A 13,409-nucleotide genomic window follows, 5' to 3' on the forward strand; every position below is an offset into this window, starting at 1 on the left:
TGTTTTATTTCTCCCTGTCTGCAGCGTCAACTGATGAAGAGGGCGGAGAGGGTGCTGTGGAGCACAGCGGCAGGGATCACACCGCCAGCCGGAGACGCAAGGCCCGGCTCCCCTCCCAGGTTGTGATCTCGTCAGGGAGTGAGGAGTCCGGTGCCGCGTCCCAGGCCGCAGCTGCCGGGGGGAGGTCCAAGAGGCGGAGGTCGGAGTTGGACGCCTCGGCAGCAGAAGGGGCAGCTGGGACCCCACACCACAGGGCCCAACGGGGGAAGATGGCACGGAGTCATCCAGGTTGGTGGGGGGTTTGGTGGAGGAGGAGGCTGTGCAAGCAACAGAGACGGGGTCTGGAGGTGGGGATTACACTGGTGCTAGTGGTGCAGTGCAGGACCAGGGACAGGAGGCAGCACAGGTCGCCGCAGAGGTGCCTGTGTGCAATCCTGTCCCTGATCCTGTCACTTCATCTTCTTGCACCAGCAGGGATGCCTACGTCCAGACCCGTTTTCAGGCAGGGGATGAGCTCACGGTAACTGGCCTTCCTCTGCCTGCGGACGTGGCTATCCGGGTCCATGTTGAGCCTGTCCTGACTGGTGTGACGTTGCATCAACGGGCCATGCGAGGTGACCTGCAGTCTTTTCATAAGGAGACTGCACGTCATCTCGAATGGCTCGTTGACCGCGTCGGCCTACTGGGACAGGTCTCCCAGGCCGGATTCCTCCGTTTGATGGGGCTTGCTCAGACCCCCTCCTCAACTGAACCCCCTATGCGCCAGTCGTCCTCCGTGCCATCTTCCCATCCATCAGTCACCTGGGTGCCCTGTGGAGCTGCGTCTGACGGTGCGGCCAGGCTGGTGGAGGAGGCATCCCTGCCAGAGTCGGGAGTCGGACGTCCAGCAGGGGAGGCCACATCAACGACTGCACCCCAGCCAGCGGAGGATGTGCAGGCAGCAGGAGGCAGTGCACGGGCAGAGGCGCAGCAGCAGCAGCAACGTGGTGGGAGCCATGATGGCTCGGGGCCTTCGACATCGGAGGGGCAGGCATCGGCCGGAGGGTAGGAGGACCCAGGACGGGAAGTGTCTTCCGTGTGGCAGCGGTTGGGCCACGCCATAGATGCGGAGCGCCAGCGGGCGGAAGAGGCACGGCTCACGATGGTCAGGGCGGAGAACTCCATGCGGAGGGCCCTGAGGCAGGCCGAGTGCCTCGAGGCAATCCGCAGGGAGTTTGGGGTGAACATGTGGACGGCCCTGTGGACCCTCTGGGCCATGGAGGAGGACCGCCTCCGGGACATTGAGCAGGAGTTCGATGATGCCCTGGCCCGGAACATCCCGAAGTGAGCCGTCGGTCTAGCCCGCTGCCCTTGTAAATAGTTCTGTAGTTAGTGTTAGGTTTCCTTTGGTTTAGCATTTTTTTTGGACCATTTGGACAATGGGCCACATTTTTGTATATATTTTCTTTTTTTTTAGGTAGTTTTATTAGATAGGTTTCATTTCTTCGGTTGGGATCATGGACCCTGGATTGTTTATCTGTATATAGTTGACTTTTGGTTTTTCATTTTTTTTCATGATTTCCCCATGGAGCAATGGTTTTGATTTTATTTTTCCATTGGATTTACTTTTGTGGACTGTGACTTTGGACACCTTTCCTTTGCATTATGATTTGTGGTTTTGCATTATTTCACGTACCTGCTGGTTTATTTTTTTTAAATTTCCATTATTGTTTGTTTATTTTTGATTCAATTTATGTTGCTTTTAATACATATTTTTTCTTCAAACTTCAATGTGTAGTATCATCTCATTGGTTTCATGCTTATCATGATATGGGTTTTGACATTCACTGACACCCATTGGGTGTATGTGAGGGACATGTGTTCATTTCCAAACCTGCAATTGGGGTTCTATCATGTTTTTGCCATTTCTAAGTGGGTGGATGCAATACTCAGGTGGGTGTTTGGCATTTGGAGGCTGACCATAAGGGCCAGGGATCTAGATTGTGGTGACATGTTGGCTGGGGGACATGAGTGGGGGCCTGGTGGAGGGTGCCCCTGGATGCTGGGGGGTGGGGGTGGTGGGAGACATGAGTGGGGGCCTGGTGGAGGCTACTTCTGCACTGCTGGGGGGTGGGGGTGGTGGGAGACATGAGTGGGGGCCTGGTGGAGGGTGCCCCTGCACTGCTGGGGGGTGGGGGTGGTGGTAGACATGAGTGGGGGCCTGGTGGAGGGTGCCCCTGGTGGCTGGGGGGTGGGGGTGGTGGGAGACATGAGTGGGGGCCTGGTGGAGGCTGCCCCTGCACTGCTGGGGGGTGGGGGTGATGGTAGACATGAGTGGGGGCCTGGTGGAGGCTGCCCCTGCACTGCTGGGGGTGGGGGTGATAGGGGACATGAGTGGTGGCCTGGTGGAGGGTGCCCCTGGATGCTGGGGGGTGGGGGTGGTGGGAGACATGAGTGGGGGCCTGGTGGAGGCTGCCCCTGCACTGCTGGGGAGAGGGGTGGTGGGAGACATGAGTGGGGGCCTGGTGGAGGATGCCCCTGCACTGCTGGGGGGTGGGGGTGATGGTAGACATGAGTGGGTGCCTGGTGGAGGCTGCCCCTGCACTGCTGGGGGGTGGGGGTGGTGGGAGACATGAGTGGGGGCCTGGTGGAGGGTGCCCCTGGATGCTGGGGGTGGGGGTGCAGGGAGACATGAGTTGGACATGAGTGGGGGCCTGGTGGAGGCTGCCCCTGCACTGCTGGGGGTGTGGTGGTGGTAGACATGAGTGGGGGCCTGGTGGAGGCTGCCCCTGCACTGCTGGGGGCTGGGGGTGGTGGGAGACATGAGTGGGGGCCTGGTGGAGGCTGCCCCTGCACTGCTGGGGGGTGGGGGCGATGGTAGACATGAGTGGGGGCCTGGTGGAGGCTGCCCCTGGTGGCTGGGGGGTGGGGGTGGTGGTAGAGATGAGTGGGGGCCTGGTGGAGGCTGCCCCTGGTGGCTGGGGGGTGGGGGTGGTTGTAGACATGAGTAGGGGCCTGGTGGAGGCTGCCCCTGCACTGCTCGGGGGTGGGGGTGGTAGTAGACCTGAGTGGGGGCCTGGTGGAGGCTGCCCCTGCACTGCTGAGTGGTGGGGGTGATGGTAGACATGAGTGGGGGCCTGGTGGAGGCTGCCCCTGCACTGCTGGGGGGTGGGGGTGGTGGGAGACATGAGTGGGGGCCTGGTGGAGGGTGCCCCTGCACTGCTGGGGGGTGGGGGTGATGGTAGACATGAGTGGGGGCCTGGTGGAGGCTGCCCCTGCACTCTGCTGGGGGGTGGGGGTGGGTGGAGACATGAGTCGGGGCCTGGTGGAGGGTGCCCCTGGTGGCTGGGGGGTGGAGTGGTGGTAGACATGAGTGGGGGCCTGGTGGAGGGTGCCCCTGGTGGCTGGGGGTGGGGGTGGTGGTAGACATGAGTGGGGGCCTGGTGGAGGCTGCCCCTGCACTACTGGGGGGTGGGGGTGATGGGAGACATGTGTGGGGTCCTGGTGGAGGCTGTCCCTGCACTGCTGGGGGGTGGGGGTGGTGGGAGACATGAGTGGGGGCCTGGTGGAGGGTGCCCCTGGTGGCTGGGGGGTGAGGGTGGTGGTAGACATGAGTGGGGGCCTGGTGGAGGGTGCCCCTGCACTGCTAGGGGGTGGGGGTGGTGGTAGACATGAGCGGGGCCTGGTGGAGGGTGCCCCTGGTGGCTGGGGGTGGGGGTGGTGGGAGACATGAGTGGGGGCCTGGTGGAGGGTGCCCCTGTGGCTGGGGGTGGGGGTGCAGAGAGACATGAGTTGGACATGAGTGGGGGCCTGGCGGAGGCTGCCCCTGCACTGCTGGGGGGTGGGGGTGATGGGAGACATGAGTGGGGGCCTGGTGGAGGCTGCCCCTGCACTGCTGTGGGGTGGGGGTGGTGGGAGACATGAGTGGGGGCCTGGTGGAGGGTGTCCCTGGTGGCTGGGGGGTGGGGGTCGTGGTAGACATGAGTGGGGGCCTGGTGGGGTGGGGTGGTGGTAGACATGAGTGGGGGCCTGGTGGAGGGTGCACCTGGTGGCTGAGGGGTGGGGTGGTGGGAGACATGAGTGGTGGCCTGGTGGAGGCTGCCCCTGCACTGCTGTGGGGTGGGGGTGATAGGGGACATGAGTGGGGGCCTGGTGGAGGCTGCTTCTGCACTGCTGGGGGTGGGGGGTGGGAGACATGAGTGGGGGCCTGGTGGAGGGTGCCCCTGCACTGCTGGGGGGTGGGGTGATGGTAGACATGATTGGGGGCCTGGTGGAGTGGAGGCTGCCCCTGCACTGCTGGGGGGTGGGGGTGTTGGGAGACATGAGAGGGGGCCTGGTGGAGGGTGCCCCTGGATGCTGGGGGGTGGGGGTGGTTGGAGACATGAGTGGGGACCTGGTGGAGGGTGCCCCTGGATGCTGGGGGGTGGGGGTGCAGGGAGACATGAGTTGGACATGAGTGGGGGCCTGGTGGAGGCTGCCCCTGCACTGCTGGGGGGTGTGGTGGTGGTAGACATGAGTGGGGGCCTGGTGGAGGCTGCCCCTGCACTGCTGGGGGCTGGGGGTGGTGGGAGACATGAGTGGGGGCCTGGTGGAGGCTGCCCCTGCACTGCTGGGGGGTGGGGGTGATGGTAAATATGAGTGGGGGCCTGGTGGAGGCTGCCCCTGGTGGCTGGGGGTGGGGGTGGTGGTAGAGATGAGTGGGGGCCTGGTGGAGGCTGCCCCTGGTGGCTGGGGGGTGGGGGTGGTGGTAGACATGAGTGGGGGCCTGGTGGAGGCTGCCCCTGCACTGCTGGGGGGTGGGGGTGGTAGTAGACCTGAGTGGGGGCCTGGTGGAGGCTGCCCCTGCACTGCTGGGGGGTGGGGTGATGGTAGACAAGAGTGGGGGCCTGGTGGAGGCTGCCCCTGCACTGCTGGGGGGTGGGTGTGGTGGGAGACATGAGTGGGGGCCTGGTGGAGGGTGCCCCTGCACTGCTGGGGGGTGGGGGTGATGGTAGACATGAGTGGGGGCCTGGTGGAGGCTGCCCCTGCACTCTGCTGGGGGGTGGGGGTGGTGGGAGACATGAGTGGGGGCCTGGTGGAGGGTGCCCCTGGTGGCTGGGGGGTGGAGTGGTGGTAGACATGAGTGGGGGCCTGGTGGAGGGTGCCCCTGGTGGCTGGGGGTGGGGGTGGTGGTAGACATGAGTGGGGGCCTGGTGGAGGCTGCCCCTGCACTGCTGGGGGGTGGGGGTGGTAGTAGACCTGAGTGGGGGCCTGGTGGAGGCTGCCCCTGCACTGCTGGGGGGTGGGGTGATGGTAGACATGAGTGGGGGCCTGGTGGAGGCTGCCCCTGCACTGCTGGGGGGTGGGTGTGGTGGGAGACATGAGTGGGGGCCTGGTGGAGGGTGCCCCTGCACTGCTGGGGGGTGGGGGTGATGGTAGACATGAGTGGGGGCCTGGTGGAGGCTGCCCCTGCACTCTGCTGGGGGGTGGGGGTGGTGGGAGACATGAGTGGGGGCCTGGTGGAGGGTGCCCCTGGTGGCTGGGGGGTGGAGTGGTGGTAGACATGAGTGGGGGCCTGGTGGAGGGTGCCCCTGGTGGCTGGGGGTGGGGGTGGTGGTAGACATGAGTGGGGGCCTGGTGGAGGCTGCCCCTGCACTGCTGGGGGGTGGGGTGATGGGGGACATGTGTGGGGTCCTGGTGGAGGCTGTCCCTGCACTGCTGGGGGGTGGGGGTGGTGGGAGACATGAGTGGGGGCCTGGTGGAGGGTGCCCCTGGTGGCTGGGGGGTGAGGGTGGTGGTAGACATGAGTGGGGGCCTGGTGGAGGGTGCCCCTGCACTGCTAGGGGGTGGGGGTGGTGGTAGACATGAGCGGGGGCCTGGTGGAGGGTGCCCCTGGTGGCTGGGGGTGGGGGTGGTGGGAGACATGAGTGGGGGCCTGGTGGAGGGTGCCCCTGGTGGCTGGGGGTGGGGGTGCAGGGAGACATGAGTTGGACATGAGTGGGGTCCTGGTGGAGGCTGCCCATGCACTGCTGGGGGGTGGGGGTGATGGGAGACATGAGTGGGGGCCTGGTGGAGGCTGCCCCTGCACTGCTGGGGGGTGGGGGTGGTGGGAGACATGAGTGGGGGCCTGGTGGAGGGTGTCCCTGGTGGCTGGGGGGTGGGGGTGGTGGTAGACATGAGTGTGGGCCTGGTGGAGTGTGCCCCTGCACTGCTGGGGGTGGGGTGGTGGTAGACATGAGTGGGGGCCTGGTGGAGGGTGCCCCTGGTGGCTGAGGGGTGGGGTGGTGGGAGACATGAGTGGTGGCCTGGTGGAGGCTGCCCCTGCACTGCTGGGGGGTGGGGGTGATAGGGGACATGAGTGGGGGCCTGGTGGAGGCTGCTTCTGCACTGCTGGGGGTGGGGGGTGGGAGACATGAGTGGGGGCCTGGTGGAGGGTGCCCCTGCACTGCTGGGGGGTGGGGGTGTTGGTAGACATGAGTGGGGGCCTGGTGGAGGGTGGCCTTGGTGTCTGGGGGGTGGGGGTGGTGGTAGACATGAGTGGGGGGCTGGTGGAGGGTGCCCCTGCACTGCTGTTGGGTGGGGGTGTTGGTAGACATGAGTAGGGGCCTGGTGGAGGGTGCCCCTGGTGGCTGGGGGGTGGGGGTGGTGGGAGACATGAGTGGGGGCCTGGTGGAGGGTGCCCCTGGTGGCTGGGGGGTGGGGGTGCAGGTAGACATGAGTTGGACATGTGTGGGGGCCTGGTGGAGGCTGCCCCTGCACTGCTGGGGGGTGGGGGTGATGGTAGACATGAGTGGGGGCCTGGTGGAGGCTGCCCCTGGTGGCTGGGGGGTGGGGGTGGTGGTAGACATGAGTGGGGGGCTGGTGGAGGCTGTCCCTGCACTGCTGGGGGGTGGGGTTGGTGGGGGCCATGAGTGGGGGCCTGGTGGAGGCTGCCCCTGCACTGCTGGGGGGTGGGGGTGATGGTAGACATGAGTGGGGGCCTGGTGGAGGCTGCCCCTGCACTGCCTGGGGGTGGGGGTGGTGGGAGACATGAGTGGGGGCCTGGTGGAGGGTTCCCCTGCACTGCTGGGGGGTGGGGGTGATGGTAGATATGAGTGGGGGCCTGGTGGAGGCTGCCCCTGGTGGCTGGGGGTGGGGGTGGTGGTAGAGATGAGTGGGGGCCTGGTGGAGGCTGCCCCTGGTGGCTGGGGGGTGGGGGTGGTGGTAGACATGAGTGGGGGCCTGGTGGAGGCTGCCCCTGCACTGCTGGGGGGTGGGGGTGGTAGTAGACCTGAGTGGGGGCCTGGTGGAGGCTGCCCCTGCACTGCTGGGGGGTGGGGGTGATGGTAGACATGAGTGGGGGCCTGGTGGAGGCTGCCCCTGCACTGCTGGGGGGTGGGTGTGGTGGGAGACATGAGTGGGGGCCTGGTGGAGGGTGCCCCTGCACTGCTGGGGGGTGGGGGTGATGGTAGACATGAGTGGGGGCCTGGTGGAGGCTGCCCCTGCACTCTGCTGGGGGGTGGGGGTGGTAGGAGACATGAGTGGGGGCCTGGTGGAGGGTGCCCCTGGTGGCTGGGGGGTGGAGTGGTGGTAGACATGAGTGGGGGCCTGGCGGAGGGTGCCCCTGGTGGCTGGGGGTGGGGGTGGTGGTAGACATGAGTGGGGGCCTGGTGGAGGCTGCCCCTGCACTGCTGGGGGGTGGGGGTGATGGGGGACATGTGTGGGGTCCTGGTGGAGGCTGTCCCTGCACTGCTGGGGGGTGGGGGTGGTGGGAGACATGAGTGGGGGCCTGGTGGAGGGTGCCCCTGGTGGCTGGGGGGTGAGGGTGGTGGTAGACATGAGTGGGGGCCTGGTGGAGGGTGCCCCTGCACTGCCTGGGGGTGGGGTTGGTGGGAGACATGAGTGGGGGCCTGGTGGAGGGTTCCCCTGCACTGCTGGGGGGTGGGGGTGGTGGTAGACATGAGTGGGTGCCTGGTGGAGGCTGCCCCTGCACCTCTGGGGGGTCGGGGTGATGGGAGACATGTGTGGGGTCCTGGTGGAGGCTGCCCCTGCACTGCTGGGGGGTGGGGGTGGTGGGAGACATGAGTGGGGGCCTGGTGGAGGGTGCCCCTGGTGGCTGGGGGGTGAGGGTGCTGGTAGACATGAGTGGGGGCCTGGTGGAGGCTGCCCCTGCACTGCTAGGGGGTGGGGGTGGTGGTAGACATGAGCGGGGGCCTGGTGGAGGGTGCCCCTGGTGGCTGGGGGTGGGGGTGGTGGGAGACATGAGTGGGGGCCTGGTGGAGGGTGCCCCTGGTGGCTGGGGGTGGGGGTGCAGGGAGACATGAGTTGGACATGAGTGGGGGCCTGGTGGAGGCTGCCCCTGCACTGCTGGGGGGTGGGGGTGATGGGAGACATGAGTGGGGGCCTGGTGGAGGCTGCCCCTGCACTGCTGGGGGGTGGGGGTTGTGGGAGACATGAGTGGGGGCCTGGTGGAGGGTGCCCCTGGTGGCTGGGGGGTGGGGGTGGTGGTAGACATGAGTGGGGGCCTGGTGGAGTGTGCCCCTGCACTGCTGGGGGTGGGGTGGTGGTAGACATGAGTGGGGGCCTGGTGAAGGGTGCCCCTGGTGGCTGAGGGGTGGAGTGGTAGGAGACATGAGTGGTGGCCTGGTGGCGGCTGCCCGTGCACTGCTGGGAGGTGGGGGTGATAGGGGACATGAGTGGGGGCCTGGTGGAGGCTGCTTCTGCACTGCTGGGGGTGGGGGGTGGGAGACATGAGTGGGGGCCTGGTGGAGGGTGCCCCTGCACTGCTGGGGGGTGGGGTGATGGTAGACATGATTGGGGGCCTGGTGGAGGCTGCCCCTGCACTGCTGGGGGGTGGGGGTGGTGGGAGACATGAGTGGGGGCCTGGTGGAGGGTGGCCTTGGTGGCTGGGGGGTGGGGGTGGTGGTAGACATGAGTCGGGGCCTGGTGGAGGGTGCCCCTGCACTGCTGCTGGGTGGGGGTGTTGGTAGACATGAGTGGGGGCCTGGTGGAGGGTGCCCCTGGTGGCTGGGGGGGGGGGTGGTGGGAGACATGAGTGGGGGCCTGGTGGAGGGTGCCCCTGGTGGCTGGGGGGTGGGGGTGCAGGTAGACATGAGTTGGCATGAGTGGGGGCCTGGTGGAGGCTGCCCCTGCACTGCTGTTGGGTGGGGGTGATGGTAGACATGAGTGGGGGCCTGGTGGAGGCTGCCCTTGGTGGCTGGGGGGTGGGGGTGGTGGTAGACATGAGTGGGGGGCTGGTGGAGGCTGCCCCTGCACTGCTGGGGGGTGGGGTTGGTGGGGGCCATGAGTGGGGGCCTGGTGGAGGCTGCCCCTGCACTGCTGGGGGGTGGGGGTGATGGTAGACATGAGTGGGGGCCTGGTGGAGGCTGCCCCTGCACTGCCTGGGGGTGGGGGTGGTGGGAGACATGAGTGGGGGCCTGGTGGAGGGTTCCCCTGCACTGCTGGGGGGTGGGGGTGATGGTAGATATGAGTGGGGGCCTGGTGGAGTCTGCCCCTGGTGGCTGGGGGTGGGGGTGGTGGTAGAGATGAGTGGGGGCCTGGTGGAGGCTGCCCCTGGTGGCTGGGGGGTGGGGGTGGTGGTAGACATGAGTGGGGGCCTGGTGGAGGCTGCCCCTGCACTGCTGGGGGGTGGGGGTGGTAGTAGACCTGAGTGGGGGCCTGGTGGAGGCTGCCCCTGCACTGCTGGGGGGTGGGGGTGATGGTAGACATGAGTGGGGGCCTGGTGGAGGCTGCCCCTGCACTGCTGGGGGGTGGGTGTGGTGGGAGACATGAGTGGGGGCCTGGTGGAGGGTGCCCCTGCACTGCTGGGGGGTGGGGGTGATGGTAGACATGAGTGGGGGCCTGGTGGAGGCTGCCCCTGCACTCTGCTGGGGGGTGGGGGTGGTAGGAGACATGAGTGGGGGCCTGGTGGAGGGTGCCCCTGGTGGCTGGGGGGTGGAGTGGTGGTAGACATGAGTGGGGGCCTGGCGGAGGGTGCCCCTGGTGGCTGGGGGTGGGGGTGGTGGTAGACATGAGTGGGGGCCTGGTGGAGGCTGCCCCTGCACTGCTGGGGGGTGGGGGTGATGGGGGACATGGGGGACATGTGTGGGGTCCTGGTGGAGGCTGTCCCTGCACTGCTGGGGGGTGGGGGTGGTGGGAGACATGAGTGGGGGCCTGGTGGAGGGTGCCCCTGGTGGCTGGGGGGTGAGGGTGGTGGTAGACATGAGTGGGGGCCTGGTGGAGGGTGCCCCTGCACTGCTAGGGGGTGGGGGTGGTGGTAGACATGAGCGGGGGCCTGGTGGAGGGTGCCCCTGGTGGCTGGGGGTGGGGGTGGTGGGAGACTTGAGTGGGGGCCTGGTGGAGGGTGCCCCTGGTGGCTGGGGGTGGGGGTGCAGGGAGACATGAGTTGGACATGAGTGGGGGCCTGGTGGAGGCTGCCCATGCACTGCTGGGGGGTGGGGGTGATGGGAGACATGAGTGGGGGCCTGGTGGAGGCTGCCCCTGCACTGCTGGGGGGTGGGGGTGGTGGGAGACATGAGTGGGGGCCTGGTGGAGGGTGTCCCTGGTGGCTGGTGGGTGGGGGTGGTGGTAGACATGAGTGGGGGCCTGGTGGAGTGTGCCCCTGCACTGCTGGGGGTGGGGTGGTGGTAGACATGAGTGGGGGCCTGGTGGAGGGTGCCCCTGGTGGCTGAGGGGTGGGGTGGTGGGAGACATGAGTGGTGGCCTGGTGGAGGCTGCCCCTGCACTGCTGGGGGGTGGGGGTGATAGGGGACATGAGTGGGGGCCTGGTGGAGGCTGCTTCTGCACTGCTGGGGGTGGGGGGTGGGAGACATGAGTGGGGGGCTGGTGGAGGGTGCCCCTGCACTGCTGGGGGGTGGGGTGTTGGTAGACATGATTGGGGGCCTGGTGGAGGCTGCCCCTGCACTGCTGGGGGGTGGGGGTGGTGGGAGACATGAGTGGGGGCCTGGTGGAGGGTGGCCTTGGTGGCTGGGGGGTGGGGGTGGTGGTAGACATGAGTGGGGGGCTGGTGGAGGGTGCCCCTGCACTGCTGTTGGGTGGGGGTGTTGGTAGACATGAGTGGGGGCCTGGTGGAGGGTGCCCCTGGTGGCTGGGGGGTGGGGGTGGTGGGAGACATGAGTGGGGGCCTGGTGGAGGGTGCCCCTGGTGGCTGGGGGGTGGGGGTGCAGGTAGACATGAGTTGGACATGTGTGGGGGCCTGGTGGAGGCTGCCCCTGCACTGCTGGGGGGTGGGGGTGATGGTAGACATGAGTGGGGGCCTGGTGGAGGCTGCCCCTGGTGGCTGGGGGTGGGGGTGGTGGTAGACATGAGTGGGGGGCTGGTGGAGGCTGTCCCTGCACTGCTGGGGGGTGGGGTTGGTGGGGGCCATGAGTGGGGGCCTGGTGGAGGCTGCCCCTGCACTGCTGGGGGGTGGGGGTGATGGTAGACATGAGTGGGGGCCTGGTGGAGGCTGCCCCTGCACTGCCTGGGGGTGGGGTTGGTGGGAGACATGAGTGGGGGCCTGGTGGAGGGTTCCCCTGCACTGCTGGGGGGTGGGGGTGGTGGTAGACATGAGTGGGGGCCTGGTGGAGGCTGCCCCTGCACCTCTGGGCGGTCGGGGTGATGGGAGACATGTGTGGGGTCCTGGTGGAGGCTGCCCCTGCACTGCTGGGGGGTGGGGGTGGTGGGAGACATGAGTGGGGGCCTGGTGGAGGGTGCCCCTGGTGGCTGGGGGGTGAGGGTGGTGGTAGACATGAGTGGGGGCCTGGTGGAGGCTGCCCCTGCACTGCTAGGGGGTGAGGGTAGTGGTAGACATGAGCGGGGGCCTGGTGGAGGGTGCCCCTGGTGGCTGGGGGTGGGGGTGGTGGGAGACATGAGTGGGGGCCTGGTGGAGGGTGCCCCTGGTGGCTGGGGGTGGGGGTGCAGGGAGACATGAGTTGGACATGAGTGGGGGCCTGGTGGAGGCTGCCCCTGCACTGCTGGGGGGTGGGGGTGATGGGAGACATGAGATGGGGCCTGGTGGAGGCTGCCCCTGCACTGCTGGGGGGTGGGGGTTGTGGGAGACATGAGTGGGGGCCTGGTGGAGGGTGCCCCTGGTGGCTGGGGGGTGGGGGTGGTGGTAGACATGAGTGGGGGCCTGGTGGAGTGTGCCCCTGCACTGCTGGGGGTGGGGTGGTGGTAGACATGAGTGGGGGCCTGGTGGAGGGTGCCCCTGGTGGCTGAGGGGTGGAGTGGTAGGAGACATGAGTGGTGGCCTGGTGGCGGCTGCCCGTGCACTGCTGGGAGGTGGGGGTGATAGGGGACATGAGTGGGGGCCTGGTGGAGGCTGCTTCTGCACTGCTGGGGGTGGGGGGTGGGAGACATGAGTGGGGGCCTGGTGGAGGGTGCCCCTGCACTGCTGGGGGGTGGGGTGATGGTAGACATGATTGGGGGCCTGGTGGAGGCTGCCCCTGCACTGCTGCGGGGTGGGGGTGGTGGGAGACATGAGTGGGGGCCTGGTGGAGGGTGGCCTTGGTGGCTGGGGGGTGGGGGTGGTGGTAGACATGAGTCGGGGCCTGGTGGAGGGTGCCCCTGCACTGCTGCTGGGTGGGGGTGTTGGTAGACATGAGTGGGGGCCTGGTGGAGGGTGCCCCTGGTGGCTGGGGGATGGGGGTGGTGGGAGACATGAGTGGGGGCCTGGTGGAGGGTGCCCCTGGTGGCTGGGTGGTGGGGGTGCAGGTAGACATGAGTTGGCATGAGTGGGGGCCTGGTGGAGGCTGCCCCTGCACTGCTGTTGGGTGGGGGTGATGGTAGACATGAGTGGGGGCCTGGTGGAGGCTGCCCTTGGTGGCTGGGGGGTGGGGGTGGTGGTAGACATGAGTGGGGGGCTGGTGGAGGCTGCCCCTGCACTGCTGGGGGGTGGGGTTGGTGGGGGCCATGAGTGGGGGCCTGGTGGAGGCTGCCCCTGCACTGCTGGGGGGTGGGGGTGATGGTAGACATGAGTGGGGGCCTGGTGGAGGCTGCCCCTGCACTGCCTGGGGGTGGGGGTGGTGGGAGACATGAGTGGGGGCCTGGTGGAGGGTTCCCCTGCACTGCTGGGGGGTGAGGGTGATGGTAGACATGAGTAGGGGCCTGGTGGAGGCTGCCCCTGCACTGCTGGGTGGTGGGAGACATGAGTGGGGGCCTGGTGGAGGGTGCCCCTGGTGGCTGGGGGGTGGGGTTGGTGGTAGACATGAGTGGGGGCCTGGTGGAGGGTGCCCCTGGTGGCTGGGGGGTGGGGGGGTGGTAGATATGAGTGGGGCCTGGTGGAGGCTGCCCCTGCACTGCTGGGGGGTGGGGGTGATGGGAGACATGAGTGGGGGCCTGGTGGTGGCTGCCCCTGCACTGCTGGGGGGTGGGGGTGGTGGGAGACATGAGTGGGGGCCTGGTGGAGGGTGCCCCTGGTGGCTGGGGGATGGGGGTGGTGGTAGACATGAGTGGGGCCTGGTGGAGGCTGC

This window comes from Ambystoma mexicanum, chromosome 12 (assembly GCF_040938575.1).
Source record: "Ambystoma mexicanum isolate Mex_15411 chromosome 12, UKY_AmexF1_1, whole genome shotgun sequence".
NCBI classification, from domain to species: Eukaryota; Metazoa; Chordata; class Amphibia; order Caudata; family Ambystomatidae; genus Ambystoma; species Ambystoma mexicanum.